The sequence below is a fragment of the Anomaloglossus baeobatrachus genome, chromosome 2 (assembly GCF_048569485.1).
Source record: "Anomaloglossus baeobatrachus isolate aAnoBae1 chromosome 2, aAnoBae1.hap1, whole genome shotgun sequence".
NCBI classification, from domain to species: Eukaryota; Metazoa; Chordata; class Amphibia; order Anura; family Aromobatidae; genus Anomaloglossus; species Anomaloglossus baeobatrachus.
Window position 1 is genome coordinate 220,506,635 of NC_134354.1, and position 16,483 is coordinate 220,523,117.

General features: G+C 45.1%; 1 protein-coding gene across 1 annotated transcript in view; it reads right to left on the minus strand.

The window, feature by feature from the left end:
* The window catches only part of LOC142289715 (uncharacterized), a 133,647-nt gene extending 118,325 nt beyond the window's left edge, over positions 1-15,322 (minus strand). Inside the window, exon 1 of the mRNA XM_075333637.1 lies at positions 15,094-15,322. The gene's annotated coding sequence lies outside the window, so the exon portion shown is untranslated. The remainder of the gene's footprint in view (positions 1-15,093) is intronic.
* Between the last annotated feature and the right edge of the window lie 1,161 nt (positions 15,323-16,483).

Genomic DNA, 16,483 nt, shown 5'->3' on the forward strand with positions numbered 1-16,483 from the left:
ATCTGGTTGCATTAAATATATGTTTTATCTGAAATGCAGCAGCATCAGATTATAACATATACGACTACAATAATGGAGCTGGTGTCTGATTCCTTCCACCTGGGGGACGTGCAGGAGGAATCAGCTGTCAGGTTCCTTATCTTGTGGCAAAATAACATTGGTGCCTCATACGCAGAGATGAGAAGACCTGTAGGAAGTTCAGGTTCATTGCGTTCAGCCAGACTGTAGATAAAGTTCTGTTCTGGACCGAACTTGACCCGAACTTCATTGGAAGTCACTAATTGGGCAGTTTGTCAGCTCTCCACTACAGTTGATTGAATCTGCCAAAATCCGGGGCCGGCTTATCACTGCAGGATTGAAAAAAAAAATCCGTATCCGCTCCGGATTCCGGTGTCCATATATGTCTAAGGGGACCAGAATCTGGAGATTAAAAACATTGGTGGAAGGGATAGGGGGGTAGGAGCGCACATGGTGTAGTCACCCGAGGCTGTGTCATGGCAGCAAACTAAAGATGAGCCACCCCCTAGAGTTCGAGTTCGGTCGGTTCGTCGAACGGTGGTGCCCCGTTCGATGAGCCGTTCGACGAACCTCTCGAACCCCATTGAAAACAATGGGAGGCAATCATAAACACCTGGAAAACACCCTCAAAGGTGTCCAAAAGGTGACAAACAACTCCCAAGACAACACAAACACATGAGAAAGTGACAAGGACATATACTCCTGCAAAAACAAAACAGCTGGACGAGGAAAAAAGAGGACGAGGCACAGATATAGGCATGGCATGCCCATCTAAAATCATGTAAAACACAGCAAGGAGACTCCAAGCTGAGTCTCCCTTTTTTCCCAAAATTTGGCCACACAGACACCCCTTCAGTGGCATCACTTGTGCCCCAGTTGCAAACTTGACAGGTAGATTTGCATCAAGCACATTCAAAAATACGTCAGCTTTAACTGTCCCCAGGATGACACTGGGGTACGTAGCAAAGTCTTAGCTGAACTATGACTTGTTCATCTTGGCTCGTTTTTAAAAACACAGCAAAGAAACTCCAAGCAGAGTCGCCCTTTTTTCCAAAAATTGGGCCACACAGACACCCCTTCAGTGGCATCACTTGTGCCCCAGTTGCAAACTTGACAGGTACATTTGCATCAAGCACATTCCAAAATACGCCAGCCTTAACTGTCCCCAGGATGACACCGGGGTAGGTAGCAAAGTCTTTGCTGAACCATGACTTGTTCATTTTGGCTCATTTTTAAAAACACAGCAGGGGGACTCCAAGCAGAGTCGCCCTTTTTTCCAAACATTGGGCCACACAGACACCCCTTCAGTGGCAGCACTTGTGCCCCAGTTGCAAACTTGACAGGTACATTTGCATCAAGCACATTCCAAATCCACAAGCCTTTAATCTCCCCAGGATGAAACAGGGGTAGTAAAGTCCTTGCGGATCCATGACTTGTTCATCTTGATGAACGTTAGTCTGTCCACATTGTCACTGGACAGACGCGTGCGCTTACCTGTCAGCACACACCCAGCAGCACTGATGACACGTTCTGAGACAACGCTGGCAGCTGGACACGACAAGATCTCCAAGGCGTAAGTGGCGAGCTCAGGCCATTTTTCAAGATTTGAAGCCCAAAATGAGCAAGGCTCCAGTTGCAAAGTCATGGCATCGATGATCATTTGGAGATACTCCTGTATCATCCTCTGCAGCCGTTGACTATGTGTCAGACTTCTTGTCTCTGTTGGCCTTGTAAAGGATGGTCTAAAAAAATTATGAAACGATTCAATAAAATTGCTGTTACCAGCAACAGATACGGTGCTGCTGGTACGGTTAGACTGTTGATGACGAGACCGTCCCATGGTTGTCAAGTTACAACTGGGAGATTCACTCCGTGCACCACTGGTGTTTGGTGGAAAAGCCGAGCTAAGATTAAGTAACAGCTTCTACTGATACTCCTGCATACGTGCATCCCTTTCTATGGCTGGAATTATTTCACAAAATTTGGACTTGTATCGGGGATCTAATAGTGTGGCAACCCAGTAGTCATCATCACTTCTAATTTTGACAATCCGAGGGTCATGTTGTAGGTAGCGCAGCAAGAATGCGCTCATGTGTCTTGCGCATCCATGCGAACCAAGTCCTTGCTATGTTTGTGGCATAGAGGTGCTAACCGTTCTTTCTTCCTCTGACATCTCCCCCCAACCTCTTTCAACTGAAATGTGACCAAGGTCTCCCTCATCTGCTGAGTCTTCCATGTCCATGGACAGTTTGTCCTCCATTTCTTCATGTTCTCCTGCACCTTCCTCAACATTTTGCCTGCTACCATGCGCCCTTGTTAATCCCTCTCCCCCATCGTCCCATGCCTGCCGCCTTGGTGATGATGAACGTCTGGAGCTTGGTGATGTTGTTATCCCTTGCGCATATGAATCCTCCTGTAGTTCCTCCCCTTCCTGTTGTCCCACCCCCTGACTCCGAATAGTGTTTAGCGTGTGCTCCAGCATGAAAATGACTGGAATTGTCATGCTGATAATGGCATTGTCAGCGCTAAACATATTCGTCGCCATGTCGAAACTGTGCAGAAGGGTGCATAGGTCCTTGATCTGAGACCACGCCATCAGGGTGATCTTCCCCACCTCTGCATCTCGTTGGCCCAGGCTATACGTCATGACGTATTGCACCAGTGCTCTGCGGTGCTGCCACAGTCGCTGTAACATGTGGAGAGTCGAATTCCAGCGTGTCGGCACATCGCATTTCAGGCGATGAACCGGCAGGCCGAAAGACTTCTGGAGCGATGCAAGTCGCTCAGCTGGGGCGGTTGAATGGCGGAAGTGAGCAGACAGCTTTCGTGCCCTGTGCAGAAGGCCATCTAGGCCGGGATAGTGTGTTAAAAATTGCTGGACAACAAGGTTCAACACGTGAGGCATACAAGACACGTGTGTCACCTTGCCCAGGCGAAGGGCCGCACCCAGGTTTGCAGCATTGTCGCACACGGCCTTACCTGGCTGCAGGTTGAGTGGAGACAACCATTTATGAAACTCGGACCGCAGAGCTGACCACAACTCAGCCGCTGTGTGACTCCTATTTCCAAGACATTTCAAGCTAAAGACCGCCTGATGCCGTTGCGCTCTGCTGCCAGCATAGTAAGGAGCTGTGCGTGATTCCTTGTGCGCAGTTACAATGCTGGTGGCCTGACCAGGCAGGCTTGGGGCGGAGGTGGAGGACCCAGACGAGGTTGAGGAGGCAGAAGCGTTGGAGGAACTTATACATACAGAGGATTGACGCACAAGTCTTGGGGACGGCAAGACTTGTTCAGCAGACCCTTCTCCATCTATCACCATAGTTACCCAGTGCCCAGTCAGCGACATGTAACGCCCCTGTCCATGCTTACTGGTCCAAGTATCGGTGGTGAAATGCACCCGTTCACACACAGAGTTTCTCAAGGAAGCAGGGATGTTGTGTGCGACATGCTGGTGTAGCGCAGGCACACCTTTCTTAGAGAAGTAGTGGCGACTGGGCATCTGGTACTGGGGCACAGCGACAGACATAAGGTCTCTAAAATCCTGTGTGTCCACCAGGCGAAAAGGCAGCATTTCGGTAGCCAAGAGCTTACAGAGGGATAAAGTCAACCTCTTAGCTTTGTCATGGGTCGGAGGAAATGGCCTTTTATTTGTCCACATCTGAGGGACAGAGATCTGGCTGCTGTGTGTAGACGGTGGTGAGTAGGGTGTCCCTGGAAAAATGCAGGTTTGTGAGGAAAGTGCAGGCATAAACATGATGTTGCCTTCATCCAACGTTGGTGCTATCGATGTCTGAGAGAGCTGTACACCCGCACTTGTTTCCCCTTCCAAACCAACTGACGACCTACCAAACAAACTGCCTGTTGCGGTTACAGTGGGGGAAGGTGTGCGTGGAAAACCAGGTGTGACAGCTGTCCCCACAGTCATAGAAGATGAAGAGCGCGCGGATGCACTGGAAGGGGCAGGCGGCGGTTGGCCAGCTACGCTAGGCCGCATTGCAGCACAGTGAGCTTCCCACTGGGAATTATGCTTGGTATTCATGTGACGATTCATGGAAGAAGTTGTCAAACTGGTGAGCTTTTTGCCTCTATTTATAGATTCATGACAATTTTTACAGATCACATGATTTGGGAGATCCTTTGCAAGGTCAAAAAAGGACCAGGCTAGGCAAGGCTTAGAGGACATGCAACCTGCAGAGCCACCCCAACTTGTGCTCAGAGGCAGAGTGGTGGCTGAGGATGCGTTGTAGACGTGCTACCAGTACTCCGACTCTGTCCAGGAAGGCACAAGGTAACTTCGTCGTCAGTTGCATCCTCCTCCACCGCCTCTGTTGACCTTCTCAAGTGCCTGACTATGGATTGACAGTAAGTGGGATCTAGAACTTCATCATCAAGCATTGTGTTTGCACTCCCCTCGCCCTCAGACCTAGCCTCTTCCTATCCTGATCGAATATTTAGGTTGTCATCCCAATCTGGTATTTGCATCTCATCGTCATCAGCATGTTCCTCATTATCTCCACCAACAGGGGTTACAGTTTGGGAATGAGGGTCTACATTATGCTCATAAACTTGGTCCTCACGGCCTGAATCTGAGTCACAAAGCTTCTGGGCATCACTGGAGACCATTTCCTGGTCTGTACTCACTGTAGTTTGGGAGCAGACCTCTGATTCCCAGGCTATAGTGTGACTGAACAGCTCTGCAGACTCAGCCATCTCTGTTACACCATACTGTGAAGGGCGGGTGGAGACTTGAGAGCTGAGAGAAAGAAAGTGTGATTGGGATGACAACTCAGAGGACTGGGGTTTTTTATGTGGTAGTTGAGGTGGAGGAGAGGGCACTTGTTGGAGCACTTGAGATCCATTCAAGCATGTTCTTTTTTTGTGCATCATCTACCTTTCTTACAGTTGTTCGGGTCCGTAAAAAAGGGAGCACATCGGATTGTCTTAGTTTTGCTGGAAGATAGCTTATCTTCAGCAGATGTTAATGTAGCTTTGCCACCTTCCCCACGGACACAAACTTTTTTTCCTTTTCCAACACGTCTGTTCCCCTTTCCACCAGCATCTGTCCTTTTGCCACTCATTTTCTTAGCGACAAGATTAGCCACTAAAAATGTGGTAGCAAAAATTGAGAGGTGATGTAGATTACAGAGATGGTCTAGCTTTATTGACAGCTGAAGAACCAACACTGAATATCCCTGACAATGCAACTATGGCCCTAAAACTATCAGCACTGTTTGCTATAAGAATAGCGTAGCAAAATGTGCATGAGGGTTGAATGCAGAGGTGCTGGGACTTGCTTAGCACCAGTGGGACACAAAATTAGTATAGCAGACACTTTGTGGATGCCACTAATTTTCAGCACTGTTTGTTATAAAAATAGCGTAGCAAAATGTGCATGAGGGTTGAATGAATGCAGAGGTGCTGGGACTTGCTTGGCACAAGTGGGACACAAAATTAGTATAGCAGACACTTTGTGGATGCCACTAATTTTCAGCACTGTTTGTTATAAAAATAGCGTAGCAAAATGTGCATGAGGGTTGAATGAATGCAGAGGTGCTGGGACTTGCTTGGCACAAGTGGGACACAAAATTAGTATAGCAGACACTTTGTGGATGCCACTAATTTTCAGCACTGTTTGCTATAGAAATAGCGTAGCAAAATGTGCATGAGGGTTGAATGCAGAGGTGCTGGAAAATGCTTGGCACCAGTGGGACAACAATGGAGTATAGCAGCCACTTTTTGTATGCCACTAAGTTTCAGCACTGTTTGCTATAAAAAATAGCGTAGCAAAATGTGCATGAGGGTTGAATGCAGAGGTGCTGGGACTTGCTTGGCACAAGTGGGACAAAAAATTAGCATAGCAGACACTTTGTGGATGCCACTAATTTTTGGCACCAGTGGGACAACAATGGAGTATAGCAGCCACTTTTGGATGCCACTAAGTGTCAGCACTGTTTGCTATAGAAATAGCGTAGCAAAATGTGCATGAGGGTTGAATGCAGAGGTGCTGGAAAATGCTTGGCACCAGTGGGACAACAATGGAGTATAGCAGCCACTTTTTGGATGCCACTAAGTTTCAGCACTGTTTGCTATAAAAAATAGCGTAGCAAAATGTGCATGAGGGTTGAATGCAGAGGTGCTGGGACTTGCTTGGCACAAGTGGGACACAAAATTAGTATAGCAGACACTTTGTGGATGCCACTAATTTTCAGCACTGTTTGCTATAAAAATAGAGTAGCAAAATGTGCATGAAGGTTGAATGCAGAGGTGCTGGAAAATGCTTGGCACCAGTGGGACAACAATGGAGTATAGCAGCCACTTTTTGGATGCCACTAAGTTTCAGCACTGTTTGCTATAAAAATAGCGTAGCAAAATGTGCATGAGGGTTGAATGCAGAGGTGCTGGAAATTGCTTGGCACCAGTGGGACAACAATGGAGTATAGCAGCCACTTTTTGGATGCCACTAAGTTTCAGCACTGTTTGCTATAAAAATAGCGTAGCAAAATGTGCATGAGGGTTGAATGCAGAGGTGCTGGAAATTGCTTGGCACCAGTGGGACAACAATGGAGTATAGCAGCCCCTTTTTGGATGCCACTAAGTTTCAGCACTGTTTGCTATAAAAATAGCATAGCAAAATGTGCATGAGGGTTGAATGCAGAGGTGCTGAAAAATGCTTGGCACCAGTGGGACAACAAGGGAGTATAGCAGCCACTTTTTGAATGCCACTAAGTTTCAGCACTGTTTGCTATAAATATAGCGTGGCAAAAGTGGGCAGGTGGGTACAGTGGCCAGGTTCTCTAGGTCAGTGGACATGAAAGGAAGCCTTACTTTCTATCCCTCCTAATGGTGAAATGCAGCAAGGAATTCCCTGAGCTTAGGTACACAGACGCTGTTATCTGAAGCTGTATACAGCGTTTCCACGGACCTGACTGTCACCTATGGCTCTGAGCCCAAGGAAATGAGCCCTGAAAAGGGCTGAAATAAACTTCTGTCCCTAATCTGTAGAGCGCTGTGTGTATAGTGTACACAGCCGGAGCGGCGACAGGAGCTGCGTGAGCGGTGACTGTCACCTACACGCAGAAAGCAGATAATGGCGCCATGAGAGAAAATGCCCATATTTATAATGCAATGTGACATGGACAGCCTATGACACATGCCCTTGCTTGTCTGGCAAAAAAGACTTAGCTGTGTGTGTGTCTGGGATTGGCTGACATGCTGGCCCGCCCCACTGCACACGCACTTAGGGGGAAAAAAAAATGGCGATCGCCATTATCCCAGCAGCACTGATCTAAACGCGTCCCCCCGCACACTATACGCTGAAATTTGAGAATAGTGTGAATCACAGAGTGACTCACACTATTACAGTGAAAAGCCAGCTAGTAACTAGCTAGGCTTTTTGCTGATTGAACCGTTCTCGAACGTAACTTGAGCTGTCGAGCTTTTAGCAAAAAGCTCGCGTTCGAGTTCGATCTCGAACAGCCCCAAAATCACTCGAACATGAAATTGGCGAACCTCGAACATCGCTCAACTCTACAGCAAACTCCTTCCGGGTCACGCTTTTCCCTTCCGGAGCTGACAATTCAATATTCATTGTTTTGCCCGCCCCCCGGCGCGTGTAATTGGTTGCAGTTAGACGTGCCCCCACCCTGAGTGTCAGCGTGTCAGCTGACTGCAACCAATCACAGGCAGCAGGATGGCTGGTGGGCGGGGAAAGCAGTGCAAGTGACTGCGGGTCAGTTTGGTGAACGTGCATGTCTTCAGAAACACATGTACATTCCTGTCATAATTATGAGGCTGTGTCGGTGATGCGCTGTCAGACTCGTACAAGTCTGACATGACATCAGCCGGCACAGCCTACGCTCTCTGAGCATGAGCATGCATGTATACAAAAACACATGCACACTCCTGTCAGAAGTGTGCGCGGCTGTGCCGGTGATGTGGCTTTTTTTTTCATTTAATTATTTTATTTTAAAAAACGACGCACAGCTGCTACTAACCCCTAGGTTAGTAATGGCACAGGCGTCTATGAGATACCTGCATCACACTAACCTGTAAGTGACAGTAAATAAACACAAACAGAGAAAATCCTTTATTTGGAATGAAGCACAAAACACACACCCTCCTTCACCTCTTTATTAACCCCCAACACCCTGCAGGTTTGGCATAATCCACACGAGTTCCCACACCGCTTCAGCTCTGCTACATAGCCAGTGGCAATAGAGCATGACCGCAGGCTATGCAGACAATGACGGAGCCGCGATGACTGCACGGCAAGCAGATACTGTCACAGGCTGGGGGCGCGTCTCCCTGGAACCAATCACAGACGAAAGGATGGCCGGTAGGCGGGGAAAACACGGAAAGCTGTGTATATACGATGCACAGTACAAGAAGTAAATGTGCGACACGGAAGCAGTATGCCGCCATGACAACGAGTCTCGCTAAGTATTATTCCTGTTTTTCATTATTTTTGCCAGTGCACCCTGAATTCCGGATCCGGGTCCGGCACCCGGAAATCTTTGAAACCGTGCGAATTCGGATTTTTACAGTTCAGATCCGCTCAGCCCTACTCTGCACCTAAATGCAGCCAGCAATAAACAGAACAATTACGGAGGCGGATGGCATGGTTTTTCCATTTTTTGTGCATACTACATCCGATCATGCTGTTGTTACCTACAGTGCCAGCTGTTCAAACACTGCAAACAATTTGCACTGGGCTGAGCACCGAGTGTACCTTCCCTTTAATGTGGATTTGAGGTGCAGATTCTCCAGCACAAATTTGAAGGAGTTTATTGTACATTTGAAGAGATCAATTTTCTGTAGGATATAAAAAAAACAATGGCTCCAGGTCCTCATTTGTGTCCTGGGAAACTGGGTAAAAAAATCATTAGGGTGTGGGCACCAAAGGGCGGTTTTGCTCAGGGCACCATTCAGGCTAAGGCCGGCCCTGTGCATGAGAATCTGCTTTCTGAGCTTATTTTATATGAAAAGGGCATTACCATCAAGAGATTTGTACCTAGCAGAAAACATTGGAGATGAATTTGTTATCTCACAAATAGATTTGCTGCAGCTCTCATAACTCTGCTGTATGTCAATAATATTGCAACACTGGCTGCTTCTGAGATGGAAGTCGAAGGACTGAGAAGAACCTGCAGATCTGTCCGTTATAATCACACACAGCTCTGCAGTGAGATCAGGAGACTAGAGAGTGGCCATTACATATCACACTGGTAACTCCCCCTTCTATTTAAAATAAGCTCTGAAGGCAGATCAGAGTCCTGACCATCGCCTAGTATTTCTCTGGAATAAGATATTTGTTCGTAAATATTAAGGTATCCTTTTATTCAGCTTTCTATGACTTACATGTAGGGATGGGCAAACCCCCCTGTTGTTCAGTGTTCGGCAGCCTCGCCCAAACGTTTTGTAAAGTTCGCGTTCGGGTTCTGATACAACGCGAACTTAAGTCCAAACACCGAACTTGGACTTTACAGTTATGTGATGGGGTGGGGGGCTGTAAAATAAAGAATACAGTTAATAATAAACATTGTCATTATACTTACAGGTCCCGCGATGCGTCCTGCAGACTCTGTCTCCCGCCGCTTCTCCTTCCGATCATCGCTGTGCCCTCCCGGTAACCAGCACTGATGATAGGACCTTAGGATAGCATGACGTCATACCCATATGACCAGGCACGTTGTATTACCTCGTTGGTTACAGACCGGTCACATGGCTATGACGTCATGCATGGTCCTGTCAGTGCATCTCTCCAGTACGTGGTGCTTGCCCAAGCATCTCAGTACTCGGTATACTTGGCGAGCGCCGTATACCGGCGAGATGCTCTGGCACATGGTCGGCTCCCAGTCCCTGCATGTCGGCGCTCTTTACAGAGTCAGCCCACATGCAGGGATTAAAGTTTGGAACACCATTCTAAGTCTGAACTGGGTGCAAAAACCTAAAAAACATCACTATGGGGAGATAAGGTATGCACACCAGTGACTATGTAAGGGGAATACATGAAATAGCAGAAACTGCTGTGTGAATACTGACTTGAAAAATCCAATAGCTATATGTAAGAGTGAAAATGTGAAAAATGGAATCTGCATTACTGCCATGAACATATGAATCAAGAGAAATTTAGCTACTGAATTGATCAATGCAATAGAGCCCCAACACTACGCCAAAGTATTTCTCTACGTTGGGGTCCCTAGCTTGTGTGTGTCCTCTCATGCAGTTAAAAAACTTACCGTGTATGGGAAGCTGAGACCCAGGCTATTTATGCGTATGATATGGATTGGATATTTCAAGTCAGTATTCACACAGCAGTTTCTATTTCATGTATTCCCCTTACATAGTCACTGGTGTGCATACCTTATCTCCCCATAGTGATGTTTTTTAGGTTTATGCACCCAGTTCAGACTTAGAATGGTGTTCCAAACGTTATTCCTTATTTGTTAGTAGTTTTTCGTTTGTGAACCCTCCCCAACCACACCTATTGCCAATCCATATCATACGCATAAATAGCCTGGGTCTCAGCTTCCCATACACGGTAAGTTTTTTAACTGCATGAGAGGACACACACAAGCTAGGGACCCCAACGTAGAGAAATACTTTGGCGTAGTGTTGGTGCTCTATTGCATTGATCAATTCAGTAGCTAAATTTCTCTTGATTCATATGTTCATGGCAGTAATGCAGATTCCATTTTTCACATTTTTACTCTTACATATAGCTATTGGATTTTTCAAGTCAGTATTCACACAGCAGTTTCTGCTATTTCATGTATTCCCCTTACATAGTCACTGGTGTGCATACCTTATCTCCCCATACACATGCAGGGATTGGCTGCCACAGCCAGGGAATAGCGTCGGCGGGAATCAGGTGATCGGAGATCACTGTTGCTATAGTAACCCGCCCGTCAGGTTACTATTGCAATGGTGGCAGCGGTGACGTCACCGCTTACCAACCCGCAGCTTCTGCTCAATCATTGAGTGATTAGACTGCACGGAGAGGAGCAGAGTTCTTCCTCCATCCCGCGCTGTCTGATATAGTAGAGCTGCATGGGTTGAAGGAGAAAGAAGACAGAAGACCAGGATCGTGGAGGGGTGAGAGGGAGTAATAAACATGGAGTCTCTAAGTGTGTCTGTGTATTTATTTCTAATAAAGCATTTTTTCTCTGTGTGGTGTCTTTTTTTTAACACTTTATTAGAGATTCTTAATGGCCGGGTCAAACTTGCCTGACATTAATAATCTCTAGCTAAATACTAGCTAGTAAAACAAACCTAGTATTTACCCCTTATCACCCAGCATGCCACCCGTCACCAGGGCAGCTGGAAGAGTTGGATACAGCGCCACAAGATGGCGCTTCTATGAAAGCGGGGCGGCTGCGAACTGTAATTCGCAGAGGGGGGGCAAGAAAGCTTGGGCCAACCTGCGCTGCAGATTCCAATCCCCAGATGCCTAGTTGTACCTGGCTCGACACAAAAATTGGGCGAAGCCCATGACGTTTTTTTTTTTAATTATTTCATGAAATAATTAAAAAAAATGGCTTCCCTATATTTTTGGTTCTCAGCTGGGTATAAATAGGCAGCTGTGGGTTGGGAGCAGGCCGTAGCTACCTACTGTACCTGGCTAGCATACAAAAATATGGCGAAGCCCACGTAATTTTTTTTTTTTAGTTTTTTGGCAAAAAACTTAAAAAAATAATTAAAAACAAGGCTTCCCTGGATTTTTCATTGCCAGTGAAGGTAAAACCAAGCAGTGGGGGTTAACAGCCAGTAGCTACTTGAATTACCCTTAGCTAAAAACCGATTCAGATTACTAAGGTAGATTATTAATTCAAGAACTAAAAACTTGCATTACCTTAAAAACAGTAATATTTATTTACACATATGCCACAAACAAGTACACACATAAAAAAAAAATTGTGTTGAGAAGAAGGGTGGGAATTATTGTAATCTAACTCTCACCCTTCCTATCATATGGGGGTCGGCGTCCTAAATATTCGTGACACCCCCGTTCCGCGTCGATTCGAGTCCTGTACTGACCCTTCACTCAATCTATATATATCCCGTGCTCCTAAATAAAAGTGGGTAAGGTGAAACACCCAGGATAGAGCCCACAGGGATAGTGTGTGCCAACAATATAGAGATATTAAGTCCGTCAATATTTTGTCTTTTTAAGTCTATGGTCAGGGCCTGACTCAGTCGACTAGCAGTAATATCAACAATCAAAAATGACTAATGCTGTATGATTGTCCAGGATGCACCCTCCGCGTTTCGCCCTCCTGTTAATAATTGGGGCTCATCAGGGGTATAACAACATGGATCCTTGACTTTTGAATCACAGCTTCAAACCTAGAACAAAACATAATGTATAGGTCACTGTTACCAAATTTGGATGTCTGTAAACCGGTCATAACACTTGTATTGTAATATACTGACCATTTTAATAAAAAAGTATAGAGAAACTTGTGGTACTTAGATCCTCCTCCAGGATCATAGCTAAATCATCAGATGTATCTGGCAATTAATAAAAGTGGACTTATTTAAACTTCAAAGAACACACAGATGGATCTCCTTATAGATAAAAAAGACAAAATATTGACGGACATACTATCTCTATATTGTTGGAACACACTATCCCTGTGGGCTCTATCCTGGGTGTTTCACCTTACCCACTTTGATTTAGGAGCACAGGATATATATAGATTGAGTGGTAGGGTAGGTACAGGACTCGAGTCGACGCGGAACGGGGGTGTCACGAATATTTAGGACGCTGACCTCTGTATGATAGGAAGAGTGAGAGTTAAATTACAATAATTCCCACCTTTCTTCTCAACACACTAAATTTTTTATGTGTGTCCTTGTTTGTGGCATATGTGTTAATAAATAATACTATTTTTAAGGTAATGCAAGTTTTTTGATTACCCTTAGCCAGCAATAGAAAATGCAGCAGGAGCCCATGCATATTGTTTTTTAATTATTTATTTATTTAAATAACTGGAAAAAAATGGGCTTCCCTGTATTTTGATTGCCTGACATTATGGTACTGTAAAAATAAATAAATTATTAAAAAAAATGACGTAGCGCTCCACAGTATTTTTGATTCTCAGCGCAGATAAAGCAGACGGCTAGGGGGTGCCACCTCCATCTGCCTGATTTACCTTGGTTGGCATTCAAAATACAGGGCAGCCCAATAATTTTTTTTTATTTAAAAAAATATTAAAAAAAAAAATGCGTGGGCTCCCGCCGTATTTTGATCTCCAGTCAGGTAAAGTCATGTAGCTGGGGGCTGGCATTCTCGGCAGCCCACAGCCGCCCCTGGAAATGGCGCATTGTTTTTTAGCGCCATTTCCAGGTGCTTTACCCGGCTCATCCAGCGGCCGTGATGGCAGTGGCTCGCTGGGTAATAAAGGGGTTAATACCAGTTTTGTATTCTCAGATGGTACTAAGCCAGAACGCTGAAAGCAAGAGACGCAACGCTCTGTGCTGTCAGGGAGGAGGGAGGAGGGAGGGGGGGAGCAGATGGGCTGTGACAGCGGTGAAACACAAGAATGCAGCCGGCTGCGTTGATGACATTGATGACGTTGCAGCACTTGACGGAGACATCACCAGAGCGCGGAACAGCGGTCTGCAATAGCGCCTCTCACAGGCACTATTGCCAACACAAGGTATTTGAGAGAAACATTGTTTCTCAATATAATATCGAACTAGACAATAAAAAAATATGGGTGAACCACCCCTTTAATTCAGAACACCATTGAACACCCTGGGGATGAACTAGAACGGAGACTGCATTCCAGGCTTTCTTGCCCAACCTCAGTGTCTGACCCCACAAATGCTTTTCTGAATAAGAGAAAAGTCCCATAGACACACTACAAAATCTTGTAGAAAGTCTTCACACAAAAGTGTTAGTATTAGCTGGTAAGGGGGTACCAAATCCATATTAATGTATATGGATTTAGAATGTCATGAAAGCTCCTCTTGGTGCAATGTGTAGGTGTCCCAATAATTTTGCCCTTTTGGTGTATATACTTTAGGCCTCGGTTCCAGTTGCATATCGCTTCCGATGTGAGAGTATCAGAAATTATATGCTAATGATTCTCGGCTCAGGCTCTGCTGCGAGCATGAGCCGAGTGTCATGCGAATGTGATCTGAACTTGCGATTGGATCACAGCTGCGGAGGAGAGGGAGAGAGCATTTTCTCCCTCATCTTCGCAGCCTGTCTCTGTGTAAATTGTATGTTTCACACACACCCAAAGGCTTGTATGGGTACCGGTGAGCCGAGACTCACTACGAGACAGTATGCTGCAATTCTTTTCTCATTCTGGTATGGCATGAGAAAAGAATCGCAGATTGACATAGCCCCATAGTTTTACACTGGTGCGAGTGTAATCTGATATTTTCTCAGATTGCACTCATCCATGTAAAACGCAAATGAAGCCGAGACCTAAACCACATATATATACAGGTTAGTGTCAGATATTTTTCAGCAATTTTTTTTGTAACAAACCCATAGAATGTACAGTCAAAAAATAACTTGAGATCTTATGCATCATATAACTAAGGTCTGACAGGGTTATAATGACTAAGGCTACATTATGACTATAATAATTCTCATTGTTTACAGCCATATAATTACCACACATTATCAATCAGACATGGGCTCAGTGTATCACACCCAGTGAAATCTGTGAAATGTAACACAGACTATAAAGCACTCCTGGTGTAGATTTGATTATTTGAATAATATAATATTATAATCTAATGTTTTGTTGCTGACGTATCTTAATTCAGCTAAAATTAACGAGCGGGTAAGGACCTGTATAGCATGGCACCAAGCATTATTGACCCTGTAATATCTATAAATAGCAGACAGTCTCAGATGAAATCATATACAGTTATATCACATATATAATTTGTAATTCAGGACGGAAATAAAGTTCAGTTATGACTTTTTAAGAGACGGCATGCATAGTGATAGTTGTACAGTTGATCGGTGAACGCACTGGTTATGAAACCAGAGGAGTAAAAAGGGTTAAATACACAGGAGTGCACTTGATCAGTGGGATTGGCAATCCTTACCTGGGAGATCTCGTTGCTCCAGGTACTCCGTAGCATGTACTTCCCTGCAAGCAGAAGCGCAGTCTGGAGGTGAGACAAGGCCGATAGTTACTTTGTAACGCAGTTAAAATACTTCTCACTTCCGGGTGTGATACACAGACACATTAAGGCTTGTCGTTGCCCATGGACTTGTCTTCCGCTCTATGTGTTCCTCAATTTAAAAGTTTGAGGACAACAAGTAAAGAAAGCCGATGACATATTGTACCTGGAGGCAGCTGCTCTTGTTCTGGGTCATAGCAGGTTTTGTGTTTGTCGAAAGCCTTTGTAATAATCTCCCTGGAGGGGCTGAATGAGCTGTGGTAATATCTCTATGGAAACCACTGAAAGTTTAACCAGTGTTTAGAGATTACAGAGGGTGCATTTACAATAGGCCTTGGACACACCTGTCTGCCAAAGTGACCTGGCCAGATAAAGAAAATTCTCTTTCTCATGACAATAATAATAAAGGTAGGACATACATTTCATATGTTTGAGGGAAATTCAGCTTTTGTTAAAAGTTAGAATTTGTGACGAGCGAGCGTGCTTGCCACTGCTCAATAGTTGATCAAGCATCGGGTTGCTCAGGTACATTCATTACTTAATCAAGTATCGCGGATCCTCACATATGTTTGCTGTTCGATTAAATATTAAGGGTGCTCAGGTACATTCGTTACTAGATTGAGTATTGCGAATGCTCGAGCGCCATGTTTGACTCCCCGCATGTTTTGCAGCTGTTAATGAGCCAATCAACACATGGAGATTGCCTGCCATACATGGTAATGTTGGCTACTGGCATTACTGTAATTGGCCGGCCACATTGCGTCATCGGGTCTTACAAGTGCTTCTGAATAAAGTAGAATATCATAAAAAAGTTAATTTATTTCAGTAATTCAATACAAAAAGGGAAACACATATATAGAGTCATTACAAACAGAGTGATCTATTTCACGTGTTTATTTCTGTTAATGTTGATGATCATGGCTTACAGTCAATGAAAACCCTAAAGTCATTATCTCAGAAAATTAGAATATTATATAAAAACAACTGAAATAATGATTTTTAACTCAGAAATGTTGGCCAACTGAAAAGTATGTACAGTAAATGCACTCATTACTTGGTCGGGGCTCCTTTGGCATGAATTACTGCATCAATGCGACGTAACATAAAGACGATCAGCCTGTGGCACTGCTGAGGTGTTATGGAAGCCCAGGTTGCTTTGATAGTGTGGCGCCCCTGACCCGGTCAGGCACCACTGAGTACTGCACCCATGCTGGGACAGTACTTCCAGGTAATCCTAAAGGCCAGAATGAGGTGTCTACGCACAGACACATAGCAACCAGTTCTCCCACACCATTAGATGGGACCCTTGGGC